This window comes from Rutidosis leptorrhynchoides, chromosome 7, assembly GCF_046630445.1.
Source record: "Rutidosis leptorrhynchoides isolate AG116_Rl617_1_P2 chromosome 7, CSIRO_AGI_Rlap_v1, whole genome shotgun sequence".
Lineage (NCBI taxonomy): Eukaryota > Viridiplantae > Streptophyta > Magnoliopsida > Asterales > Asteraceae > Rutidosis > Rutidosis leptorrhynchoides.
In genome coordinates, this window is record NC_092339.1 from 126,030,831 (window position 1) to 126,044,319 (window position 13,489).

Here is a 13,489-nt window from a genome sequence, read left to right on the forward strand (position 1 = left end):
CATATCGATTATAAACGATTCACAACAGTTGATTACATCGCGAGGTACTTGACCTCTCTATGATACATCTTACAAACATTGCATTCGTTTTTGAAAAGACAATCTTTCATTACATCGAAAGTTGACAACATGCATACCATTTCATAATATATCTAACTATAATTGACTTAACAATAATCTTGATGAACTCAAAGATTCGAATGCAACGTCTTTTGAAATATGTCATGAATGACTCCAAATAATATCTCTAAGATGAGCAAATGCACAGCGGAAGATTTCTTTCGTACCTGAGGATAAACATGCTTTAAAGTGTCAACCAAAAGGTTGGTGAGTTCATTAGTTTAACATAAATAATCATTTCATAATTTTAATAGACCACAAGATTTCATATTTCCGTTTCTCATAAACATACGTCCCATGCATAGAGACAAAAATATCATTCATATGGATTGAACACCTGGTAACTAGGGATGGCAATGGATCGGATATGGATCGGGTGAGACCGTATCCATATCCATATCCATTTATTTTTTTTAGTTATCATCCATCCATATCCATATCCGTCGGGTGAAGCGGGTTAATGGATAATTATCCATATCCGTTTAAATTTATCTTATTTTTAACAATTATAAGCGGTGGTTCATTATATACGATCAAAAGTAATATTTTTTAATAGTTTATGCGACCGAAAGTCATATTTTTACTAATCTATACAACAAATATTCAATAAATAGCTTATTAAATGTGTAAAGATATCGACATGTAAGTTGTTTACTTTTAATTACATGGAATCACATTTAAACCACCAAAATACGATAAATACATTTAAATTAAACAAAACAAAATATAAGAATAAAGTTATATTTTTAGAGAAAATATAACGAAAGATGAATATGAATATAATTAATGAAATATCACTACATAAATGATACTAATTTGAGTGATAAATTTTTATATTTAGTTATTTCGGATGGAAGCGGGTTTATCCATGGATGAAATTTTTTCGTCCATATCCATATCCATATCCATTTAGATCGTCCATATCCACGAATAATCGGGTGGATCGGATGGATATCCACTGGATCGGGTATCCATTGCCATCTCTACTGGTAACCGACATTCACAATTTACATATAAGAATATCCCCATCATTCCGGGATCCTCCTTCGGACATGATATAAATTTCGAAGTACTAAAGCATCCGGTGCTTTGGATGGGGCTTGTTGGGCCCAATAGATCTATCTTTAGGATTCGCGTCAATTAGGATGTCTGTTCCCTAATTCTTAGATTACCAGACTTAATAAAAAGGGGCATATTCGATTTCGATAATTCAACCATATAATGTAGTTTCGATTACTTGTGTCTATTTCGTAAAACATTTATAAAAATTGCGCATGTATTCTCAGCCCAAAAATATAAAGGGTGAAAAGGCAAATGAAACTCACGTATATAAATATTGTAAAACAGTTAATAAAGCATTTGCATGTATTCGCAGTTCCAAATATATTTCAAAAGCATTTAATAAAGCAGTTATAAAAATAGCATGTATTCTCAGTCCCAAAAATGTAAAGAGTAAAAGGGAATCAAATGAACTCACCATAATGCATTTTATAGTAAAAATACATATAACGACATTGAACAAGTGTAGGGTTGTCCTCGGATTCACGAACCTATATCATGTATATATATATATATATATATATATATATATATATATATATATATATATATATATATATATATATATATATATTAACACATATAATGGTAATCGAATAAATTTATGTATTATTAGTGATATCATTTTTATATTAATAACTTATATGTTTCATAAATATATTCATTTTATGGATTTTAAATATAGAAAGTATGGTTATGTTATATGTATTAAGTTTAGTTTTTATATAACTAATATTTATTTGATAAAATAATGATAAATAAGAAGTTGTATCTTTTTATAATAATAATAATTATAATAATAACAATAATAATAATGTTAAAATAATAATAATAATAATAATAATATTAAAAATGATATTTTTAATGATAATACTTATAATAATAATGAAAATGACAATAATTGTAACGACCCTAGATTTTCCAACGTTATTTATTAATAATTATTATTATTAATACGTGTGATTAAACGAATGTACGTTATTACATTTACATGTTGCCTTGATTACCCGTACTTGACTTTTAAGGGCCCGAAACGTCTTTGTGACACCCGGAACTCTCACGAATAATATTTTTAGATATTATTTACATTCATGATTAAATTTATTAATCATTTTATTTAACTAAAGCTATTAGTTAGTTACTTGGGCTTAAGTTGGACTTTTATTGGATTACTTGCAAACTTGGGCCTTTTAGTGTTAATGGACTTGTGTAAGCCCACCCTACTTATATTTATGAATTAGTTAGCCCATGATGACTTGTAAGTAGCAAATTTAAATGGAACTAGCTAGTTAGAGGCTTTAGGAATCTTGTTGGCTCATTATCCCCATGAAACCCCATGCATTAACCACCTTTTATGATCTTTACTTGCAAGAGACCACAAAACAAACCCATTCCCCTTGATTTTGCTGCAGGCCGTGGGGTTTTGTGGCTTCAAAGGAGTCCACACTTCTTATTTTGCATTACTTGTTCACTTGAAATCTCTCACTCAAACACACACACAAAACTTGCTTCATTTTCTCTCAAACTTTCTCTAGTTCTTGTAAGTGTATGAACTTTATTTCTCTTCTTTTTCTTCAACCAAAACCGATTTCCAATCCATCTTCATCATCATTCTTTGTTGTTAAATTGTTACTTGTTCTTGTTTAAGGTTGATTACTTGTAAGTTACTAGTTATTATTTACTTACTTACTTGTCTTTATTTACTAAGTTACAAGATCAAACTTTCTAGTTTTGATTCTTCATCTTTATCTTGTTATAACAAGAACATCAAGAACATAATCTATCTAGTTATGTTCTACATATTTTGTTTCAAAAGATTAAAGTTCATAGTTGTATAAACTCATTACTTGTAGTTCTTGAAGTAACTTTAAAGTTACTTCACTTAAAGATCAACTTGGGTTGAATCTTTAAAAGTATGAGCAACTATGAACCATTTTCTTATTTAGTTAGTTTTCTACTTTATTTTGTTTCAAAAGATTTAAAGTTTATAATCTTTATAATTGTTACTTGTGTTCTTGTTTGTTGTATGTTACTAGAATACCACCTTCATGGTTGGTTTAGGCTTATCATTCATTTTCTTTATTTCTTATTGTTAGTTGCTTACTACACATTTGAACAAGGACATGAAACCAACAAGAGCTTACACTTTGGTGCAAGTATCATGGATCCAACACTTGGTTGTGATCTTTCTTAGTATTCATGAACTTGTTCATAAACTTACATGTAACCTTGGTTCATCAAACACTTACAACACTTGCACTTGAGTTATGATGGACAAACCTTGGTCAAAATGATGTTAACACATCAACGAGTTGTACACTTGAAGCTATACGCATCAAGGATGAGAACCGTGATGAACATCAAGCACCGAGACAACCGGAACTCTCCAAAACCCACTGCATTCTGTCCAAAAGTTTCTGACCTACTGCTTCTGGAACAGACCAGTAGACCTGGGCTGTTCTAACCTTGATTTTTAGATAGAACTTTTCGAGTAGATAACTTTTCATATAGGACTCGTCTTAATCCGAGTTACGGTTTAGGATTTATGGCCCTCCGATCGTTACCATGTCCTTTAACGTTGTGCAGAAATTTCTGACCTACTCGCACTTAGACCGTCGCCACGGTCAAACCAAGACGAGTTTGCTTCTGTAAATTTTACCACACTTAAGGGACTCGTAGACGGAGCCATGACCACTGGTCTCACCTTAATTCAGTAAGGGTAGAGGCTGTGGTGACTGACCGAAGTCAGCCTTTGTTTTACACGACTTTCATAAACGAGTCTTACTTGTTACCTTTTGTTTAATGATGATTGATGATGACCCTTATGACCTTAATTACGTACTTGTAAACCTTTTGAGACGACTTATTGACTTAGTGCTATTTGACTTAGGTTGAGGACGTTTGGACCGTTACTTGCACACCACTTTCCGACTACTACCTTACCATTACTACTAATCATTGTGAGTTATAGCATTCCCTTTTACTTTAACTTATTTTGGGAACTGAGAATGCATGCGGATTTTATGTTTTACATACTAGGCACGAGTACTTAAACTTTATATATGTGTGGGTTATATAACGGCAGAAACATTCCCTTTAGCTCGGTAACGTTTAATCATTGGTTTTTGAACCGTGAACGCGAATCTTAGATATGGATCCATAGGGTTTGACATCCCCACTCGGGCTAGTAGCGCTAGCATTTAACGAGTGTTTAATACTTCGAGGTTATACGCACTTGCCAAGTGCACTTTAAGGGGGTACATTAAACGTTAAGTTAGTTACCGGGTGCCCACGGTTAAGCATATACTTTTACATACGTTTGAAACGCTCGTTGAGCACTGAAATCTCGTGGCCTACTTACATTACTGTTATACTTAAACTATAGCTCACCAACCTTTGTGTTGACCTTTTTAAGCATGTATTTTCTCAGGTGCTTGAAGTCGCTTCCGCTATCTTACTAGTCGTGCTGTAGAACCCGCTGCCTAGAGTTGTTATCGCATGACTACTTATGTTGCATTCAAACTTTTTGCTTACGAATTTATGTTATGTAACGACCATTATGGTCACGTACACTTATTTAATGCTTCTACTTAGTGAAGCATACTTTGATTTGTAAAACAATTGACGTATGTTATGACGTCACTTTTATTAATGAATACAAACTCTGTTTTGAAAACGCATATAGTACTTAACCTTGTAATGATCCTGTTGTTGATGGTCCGTACATGATGATTTAGTACGGGGCGTCACATTTGGTATCAGAGCATTGGTTGTAGGTGAAATGTCCCGTTCTTATTGATTAAAAACGTTCCATATTAATTGATTTCGTTGCGAGGTTTTGACCTCTATATGAGACGTTTTTCAAAGACTGCATTCATTTTTAAACAAACCATAACCTTTATTTCATCAATAAAGGTTTAAAAAGCTTTACGTAGATTATCAAATAATGATAATCTAATATATCCTGTTTACACACGACCATTACATAATGGTTTACAATACAAATATGTTACAACAAAATAAGTTTCTTGAATGCAGTTTTTACACAATATCATACAAGCATGGACTCCAAATCTTGTCCTTATTTAAGTATGCGACAGCGGAAGCTCTTAATAATCACCTGAGAATAAACATGCTTAAAACGTCAACAAAAATGTTGGTGAGTTATAGGTTTAACCTATATATATCAAATCGTAACAATAGACCACAAGATTTCATATTTCAATACACATCCCATACATAGAGATAAAAATCATTCATATGGTGAACACCTGGTAACCGACAATAACAAGATGCATATATAAGAATATCCCCATCATTCCGGGACACCCTTCGGATATGATATAAATTTCGAAGTACTAAAGCATCCGGTACTTTGGATGGGGTTTGTTAGGCCCAATAGATCTATCTTTAGGATTCGCGTCAATTAGGGTGTCTGTTCCCTAATTCTTAGATTACCAGACTTAATAAAAAGGGGCATATTCGATTTCGATAATTCAACCATAGAATGTAGTTTCACGTACTTGTGTCTATTTTGTAAATCATTTATAAAACCTGCATGTATTCTCATCCCAAAAATATTAGATTTTAAAAGTGGGACTATAACTCACTTTCACAGATTTTTACTTCGTCGGGAAGTAAGACTTGGCCACTGGTTGATTCACGAACCTATAACAATATATACATATATATCAAAGTATGTTCAAAATATATTTACAACACTTTTAATATATTTTGATGTTTTAAGTTTATTAAGTCAGCTGTCCTCGTTAGTAACCTACAACTAGTTGTCCACAGTTAGATGTACAGAAATAAATCGATAAATATTATCTTGAATCAATCCACGACCCAGTGTATACGTATCTCAGTATTGATCACAACTCAAACTATATATATTTTGGAATCAACCTCAACCCTGTATAGCTAACTCCAACATTCACATATAGAGTGTCTATGGTTGTTCCGAAATATATATAGATGTGTCGACATGATAGGTCGAAACATTGTATACGTGTCTATGGTATCTCAAGATTACATAATATATAATACAAGTTGATTAAGTTATGGTTGGAATAGATTTGTTACCAATTTTCACGTAGCTAAAATGAGAAAAATTATCCAATCTTGTTTTACCCATAACTTCTTCATTTTAAATCCGTTTTGAGTGAATCAAATTGCTATGGTTTCATATTGAACTCTATTTTATGAATCTAAACAAAAAAAGTATAGGTTTCTAGTCGGAAAAATAAGTTACAAGTCGTTTTTGTAAAGGTAGTCATTTCAGTCGAAAGAACGACGTCTAGATGACCATTTTAGAAAACATACTTCCACTTTGAGTTTAACCATAATTTTTGGATATAGTTTCATGTTCATAATAAAAATCATTTTCTAAGAATAACAACTTTTAAATCAAAGTTTATCATAGTTTTTAATTAACTAACCCAAAACAGCCCGCGGTGTTACTACGACGGCGTAAATCCGGTTTTACGGTGTTTTCCGTGTTTCCAGGTTTTAAATCATTAAGTTAGCATATCATATAGATATAGAACATGTGTTTAGTTGATTTTAAAAGTCAAGTTAGAAGGATTAACTTTTGTTTGCGAACAAGTTTAGAATTAACTAAACTATGTTCTAGTGATTACAAGTTTAAACCTTCGAATAAGATAGCTTTATATGTATGAATCGAATGATGTTATGAACATCATTACTACCTTAAGTTCCTTGGATGAACCTACTGGAAAAGAGAAAAATGGATCTAGCTTCAATGGATCCTTGGATGGCTAAAAGTTCTTGAAGCAAAATCATGACACGAAAACAAGTTCAAGTAAGATCATCACTTGAAATAAGATTGTTATAGTTATAGAAATTGAACCAAAGTTTGAATATGATTATTACCTTGTATTAGAATGATAACCTACTGTAAGAAACAAAGATTTCTTGAGGTTGGATGATCACCTTACAAGATTGGAAGTGAGCTAGCAAACTTGAAAGTATTCTTGATTTTATGAAACTAGAACTTTTGAAATTTATGAAGAACACTTAGAACTTGAAGATAGAACTTGAGAGAGTTCAATTAGATGAAGAAAATTGAAGAATGAAAGTGTTTGTAGGTGTTTTTGGTCGTTGGTGTATGGATTAGATATAAAGGATATGTAATTTTGTTTTCATGTAAATAAGTCATGAATGATTACTCATATTTTTGTAATCTTATGAGATATTTCATGCTAGTTGCCAAATGATGGTTCCCACATGTGTTAGGTGACTCACATGGGCTGCTAAGAGCTGATCATTGGAGTGTATATACCAATAGTACATACATCTAAAAGCTGTGTATTGTACGAGTACGAATACGGGTGCATACGAGTAGAATTGTTGATGAAACTGAACGAGAATGTAATTGTAAGCATTTTTGTTAAGTAGAAGTATTTTGATAAGTGTATTGAAGTCTTACAAAAGTGTATAAATACATATTAAAACACTACATGTATATACATTTTAACTGAGTCGTTAAGTCATCGTTAGTCGTTACATGTAAGTGTTGTTTTGAAACCTTTAGGTTAACGATCTTGTTAAATGTTGTTAACCCAATGTTTATAATAACAAAAGAGATTTTAAATTATTATATTATCATGATATTATGATGTACGAATATCTCTTAATATGATATATATACATTAAATGTCGTTACAACGATAAACGTTACATATATGTCTCGTTTCAAAATCATTAAGTTAGTAGTCTTGTTTTTACATATGTAGTTCATTGTTAATATAATTAATGATATGTTTACTTATCATAATATCATGTTAACTATATATATAACCATATATATGTCATCATATAGTTTTTTTTACAAGTTTTAACGTTCGTGAATCACCGGTCAACTTGGGTGGTCAATTGTCTATATGAAACCTATTTCAATTAATCAAGTCTTAACAAGTTTGATTGCTTAACATGTTGGAAACATTTAATCATGTAAACATCAATCTCAATTAATATATATAAACATGGAAAAGTTCGGGTCACTACAGTACCTACCCGTTAAATAAATTTCGTCCCGAAATTTTAAGCTGTTGAAGGTGTTGACGAATCTTCTGGAAATAGATGCGGGTATTTCTTCTTCATCTGATCTTCACGCTCCCAGGTGAACTCGGGTCCTCTACGAGCATTCCATCGAACCTTAACAATTGGTATCTTGTTTTGCTTAAGTCTTTTAACCTCACGATCCATTATTTCGACGGGTTCTTCGATGAATTGGAGTTTTTCGTTGATTTGGATTTCATCTAACGGAATAGTGAGATCTTCTTTAGCAAAACATTTCTTCAAATTCGAGACGTGGAAAGTGTTATGTACAGCCGCGAGTTGTTGAGGTAACTCAAGTCGGTAAGCTACTGGTCCGACACGATCAATAATCTTGAATGGTCCAATATACCTTGGATTTAATTTCCCTCGTTTACCAAATCGAACAACGCCTTTCCAAGGTGAAACTTTAAGCATGACCATCTCTCCAATTTCAAATTCTATATCTTTTCTTTTAATGTCAGCGTAGCTCTTTTGTCGACTTTGGGCGGTTTTCAACCGTTGTTGAATTTGGATGATCTTCTCGGTAGTTTCTTGTATAATCTCCGGACCCGTAATCTGTCTATCCCCCACCTCACTCCAACAAATAGGAGACCTGCACTTTCTACCATAAAGTGCTTCAAACGGCGCCATCTCAATGCTTGAATGGTAGCTGTTGTTGTAGGAAAATTCTGCTAACGGTAGATGTCGATCCCAACTGTTTCCGAAATCAATAACACATGCTCGTAGCATGTCTTCAAGCGTTTGTATTGTCCTTTCGCTCTGCCCATCAGTTTGTGGATGATAGGCAGTACTCATGTCTAGACGAGTTCCTAATGCTTGCTGTAATGTCTGCCAGAATCTTGAAATAAATCTGCCATCCCTATCAGAGATAATAGAGATTGGTATTCCATGTCTGGAGACGACTTCCTTCAAATACAGTCGTGCTAACTTCTCCATCTTGTCATCTTCTCTTATTGGTAGGAAGTGTGCTGATTTGGTGAGACGATCAACTATTACCCAAATAGTATCAAAACCACTTGCAGTCCTTGGCAATTTAGTGATGAAATCCATGGTAATGTTTTCCCATTTCCATTCCGGGATTTCGGGTTGTTGAAGTAGACCTGATGGTTTCTGATGCTCAGCTTTGACCTTAGAACACGTCAAACATTCTCCTACGTATTTAGCAACATCGGCTTTCATACCCGGCCACCAAAAATGTTTCTTGAGATCCTTGTACATCTTCCCCGTTCCAGGATGTATTGAGTATCTGGTTTTATGAGCTTCTCTAAGTACCATTTCTCTCATATCTCCAAATTTTGGTACCCAAATCCTTTCAGCCCTATACCGGGTTCCGTCTTCCCGAATATTAAGATGTTTCTCCGATCCTTTGGGTATTTCATCCTTTAAATTTCCCTCTTTTAAAACTCCTTGTTGCGCCTCCTTTATTTGAGTAGTAATGTTATTATGAATCATTATATTCATAGATTTTACTCGAATGGGTTCTCTATCCTTCCTGCTCAAGGCATCGGCTACCACATTTGCCTTCCCCGGGTGGTAACGAATCTCAAAATCGTAATCATTCAATAATTCAATCCACCTACGCTGCCTCATATTCAGTTGTTTCTGATTAAATATGTGTTGAAGACTTTTGTGGTCGGTATATATAATACTTTTGACCCCATATAAGTAGTGCCTCCAAGTCTTTAATGCAAAAACAACCGCGCCTAATTCCAAATCATGCGTCGTATAATTTTGTTCGTGAATCTTCAATTGTCTAGACGCATAAGCAATCACCTTCGTTCGTTGCATTAATACACAACCGAGACCTTGCTTTGATGCGTCACAATAAATCACAAAATCATCATTCCCTTCAGGCAATGACAATATAGGTGCCGTAGTTAGCTTTATCTTCAATAACTGAAACGCTTTCTCTTGTTCATCATTCCATTCAAATTTCTTCCCTTTATGCGTTAATGCAGTCAAGGGTTTTGCTATTCTGGAAAAGTCTTGGATGAACCTTCTGTAGTAACCAGCTAGTCCTAAAAACTGGCGTATGTGTTTCGGAGTTTTCGGGGTTTCCCACTTTTCAACAGTTTCTATCTTTGCCGGATCCACCTTAATACCTTCTTTGTTCACTATGTGACCGAGGAATTGAACTTCTTCCAACCAAAATGCACACTTTGAAAACTTAGCGTACAATTCTTCATTCCTCAATACTTCTAACACTTTTCTCAAATGTTCACCGTGTTCTTGGTCATTCTTTGAGTAAATAAGTATGTCATCAATGAAAACAATGACAAACTTGTCAAGGTATGGTCCACACACTCGGTTCATAAGGTCCATGAACACAGCTGGTGCATTAGTTAAACCAAACGGCATAACCATAAACTCGTAATGACCGTAACGTGTTCTGAAAGCAGTCTTTGGAATATCATCTTCTTTCACCCGCATTTGATGATACCCGGAACGTAAGTCAATCTTTGAATAAACAGACGAGCCTTGTAGTTGATCAAATAAGTCGTCGATTCTCGGTAGTGGGTAGCGGTTCTTGATGGTAAGTTTGTTCAACTCTCGGTAGTCGATACACAACCTGAATGTACCATCTTTCTTCTTGACAAACAAAACAGGAGCTCCCCACGGTGATGTGCTTGGTCGAATGAAACCACGCTCTAAAAGTTCTTGTAATTGGCTTTGCAGTTCTTTCATCTCGCTGGGTGCGAGTCTGTAAGGAGCACGAGCTATTGGTGCAGCTCCTGGTACAAGATCTATTTGAAATTCAACGGATCGATGTGGGGGTAATCCCGGTAATTCTTTCGGAAATACATCGGGAAATTCTTTTGCAATGGGAACATCATTGATGCTCTTTTCTTCAGTTTGTACTTTCTCGACGTGTGCTAGAACAGCATAGCAACCTTTTCTTATTAGTTTTTGTGCCTTCAAATTACTAATAAGATGTAGCTTCGTGTTGCCCTTTTCTCCGTACACCATTAAGGGTTTTCCTTTTTCTCGTATGATGCGAATTGCATTTTTGTAACAAACGATCTCCGCTTTCACTTCTTTCAACCAGTCCATACCGATTATCACATCAAAACTCCCTAACTCTACTGGTATCAAATCAATCTTAAATGTTTCGCTAACCAGTTTAATTTCTCGATTCCGACATATATTATCTGCTGAAATTAATTTACCATTTGCTAATTCGAGTAAAAATTTACTATCCAAAGGCGTCAATGGACAACTTAATTTAGCACAAAAATCTCTACTCATATAGCTTCTATCCGCACCCGAATCAAATAAAACGTAAGCAGATTTATTGTCAATAAGAAACGTACCCGTAACAAGCTCCGGGTCTTCCTGTGCCTCTACCGCATTAATATTGAAAACTCTTCCACGGCCTTGTCCATTCGTGTTCTCCTGGTTCGGGCAATTTCTAATAATGTGGCCTGGTTTTCCACATTTATAACAAACTACATTGGCATAACTTGCTCCGACACTACTTGCTCCGCCATTACTCGTTCCGACACCATTTGTTCCTTTCGTTCTATTAACCCCTGGTCCGTAGACCTCACACTTCGCCGCGCTATGACCATTTCTTTTACACTTGTTGCAAAATTTGGTGCAGAACCCCGAGTGATTCTTTTCACACCTTTGGCATAGTTGCTTCTGATTGTTGTTGTTGTTGCGGTTATTATTGTTGTTGGGATGATTGTTGTAGTTGCTGTTGTTGTTGTTGTTGTTGTTGTTGTTGGGCCGTTTGTTGTAGTTGCGATTGATGTTGCGATTGTTGGGATAATTGTTGCGATTATTGTTGTAATTGCTGTTGTTGTTGTATTGGTGATTCTTATCACCGTTTTCCTCCCACTTTCTTTTGACTTGCTTCACATTGGCCTCTTCAGCAGTCTGTTCTTTAATTCTTTCTTCAATCTGGTTCACTAGTTTGTGAGCCATTCTACATGCCTGTTGTATGGAGGCGGGCTCGTGTGAACTTATATCTTCTTGGATTCTTTCCGGTAATCCTTTCACAAACGCGTCGATCTTCTCTTCCTCATCTTCGAATGCTCCCGGACACAATAGGCACAATTCTGTGAATCGTCTTTCGTACGTGGTAATATCAAATCCTTGGGTTCGTAACCCTCTAAGTTCTGTCTTGAGCTTATTGACCTCAGTTCTGGGACGGTACTTCTCGTTCATCAAGTGCTTGAATGCTGACCACGGTAGTGCGTACGCATCATCTTGTCCCACTTGCTCTAGATAGGTATTCCACCATGTTAACGCAGAACCTGTGAAGGTATGCGTAGCGTACTTCACTTTGTCCTCTTCAGTACACTTACTTATGGCAAACACCGATTCAACCTTCTCGGTCCACCGTTTCAATCCGATCGGTCCTTCGGTTCCATCAAATTCCAAAGGTTTGCAGGCAGTGAATTCTTTGTAGGTGCATCCTACACGATTTCCTGTACTGCTAGATCCAAGGTTATTGTTGGTATGTAGCGCAGCCTGTACTGCGGCTATGTTTGAAGCTAGAAAAGTACGGAATTCCTCTTCATTCATATTCACGGTGTGTCGAGTAGTCGGTGCCATTTCCTTCAAAATAGTTAAATGGAACAAGTTAATCATACAGAATATTAAGAGTAGTTAATAGTATTTCGTAGCATAATATGAACTCATTTATAAAAGCTTTTTCTTCATATTAGCGTTTTATAAGTTTAAATTCGGGTAGTACCTACCCGTTAAGTTCATACTTAGTAGCTAATATACAATTCAACTACTACAATTCTATATGAAAAACTGATTATAATAATATTTCGCGTTCAAACTTTTATACAATATTTTACAAACTTACAATACCGCTTATTTTACATAAAGCATGAAATATAGCACACAATAGCTTTGATACAAGATAGTTGTGAAGACAATTCTAGCTAGTACACAAGTCGTTCAGCAAAGGCAATAAATACACGTAATTCATACGTCCAGAAACAAGTCATGCATTCTGGTTTTACTAGGACTACTTCCCATCCTTGGTCTTGTGCAACATAACCGTTATGGCCGTTGATAAGACAGCGTGTTGTAACGTCATCAAAGGGACGAGGGTTACGTAATGTCCAACAGTCCCGTAATAATCTAAAAACCTCATTTCTTACCCCAATTACCGACTCCGTCACTTGTGGAAATGTTTTGTTTAATAGTTGTAGCCCGATGTTCTTGTTCTCACTTTGGTGAGAAGCGAACATTACTAATCCGTAAG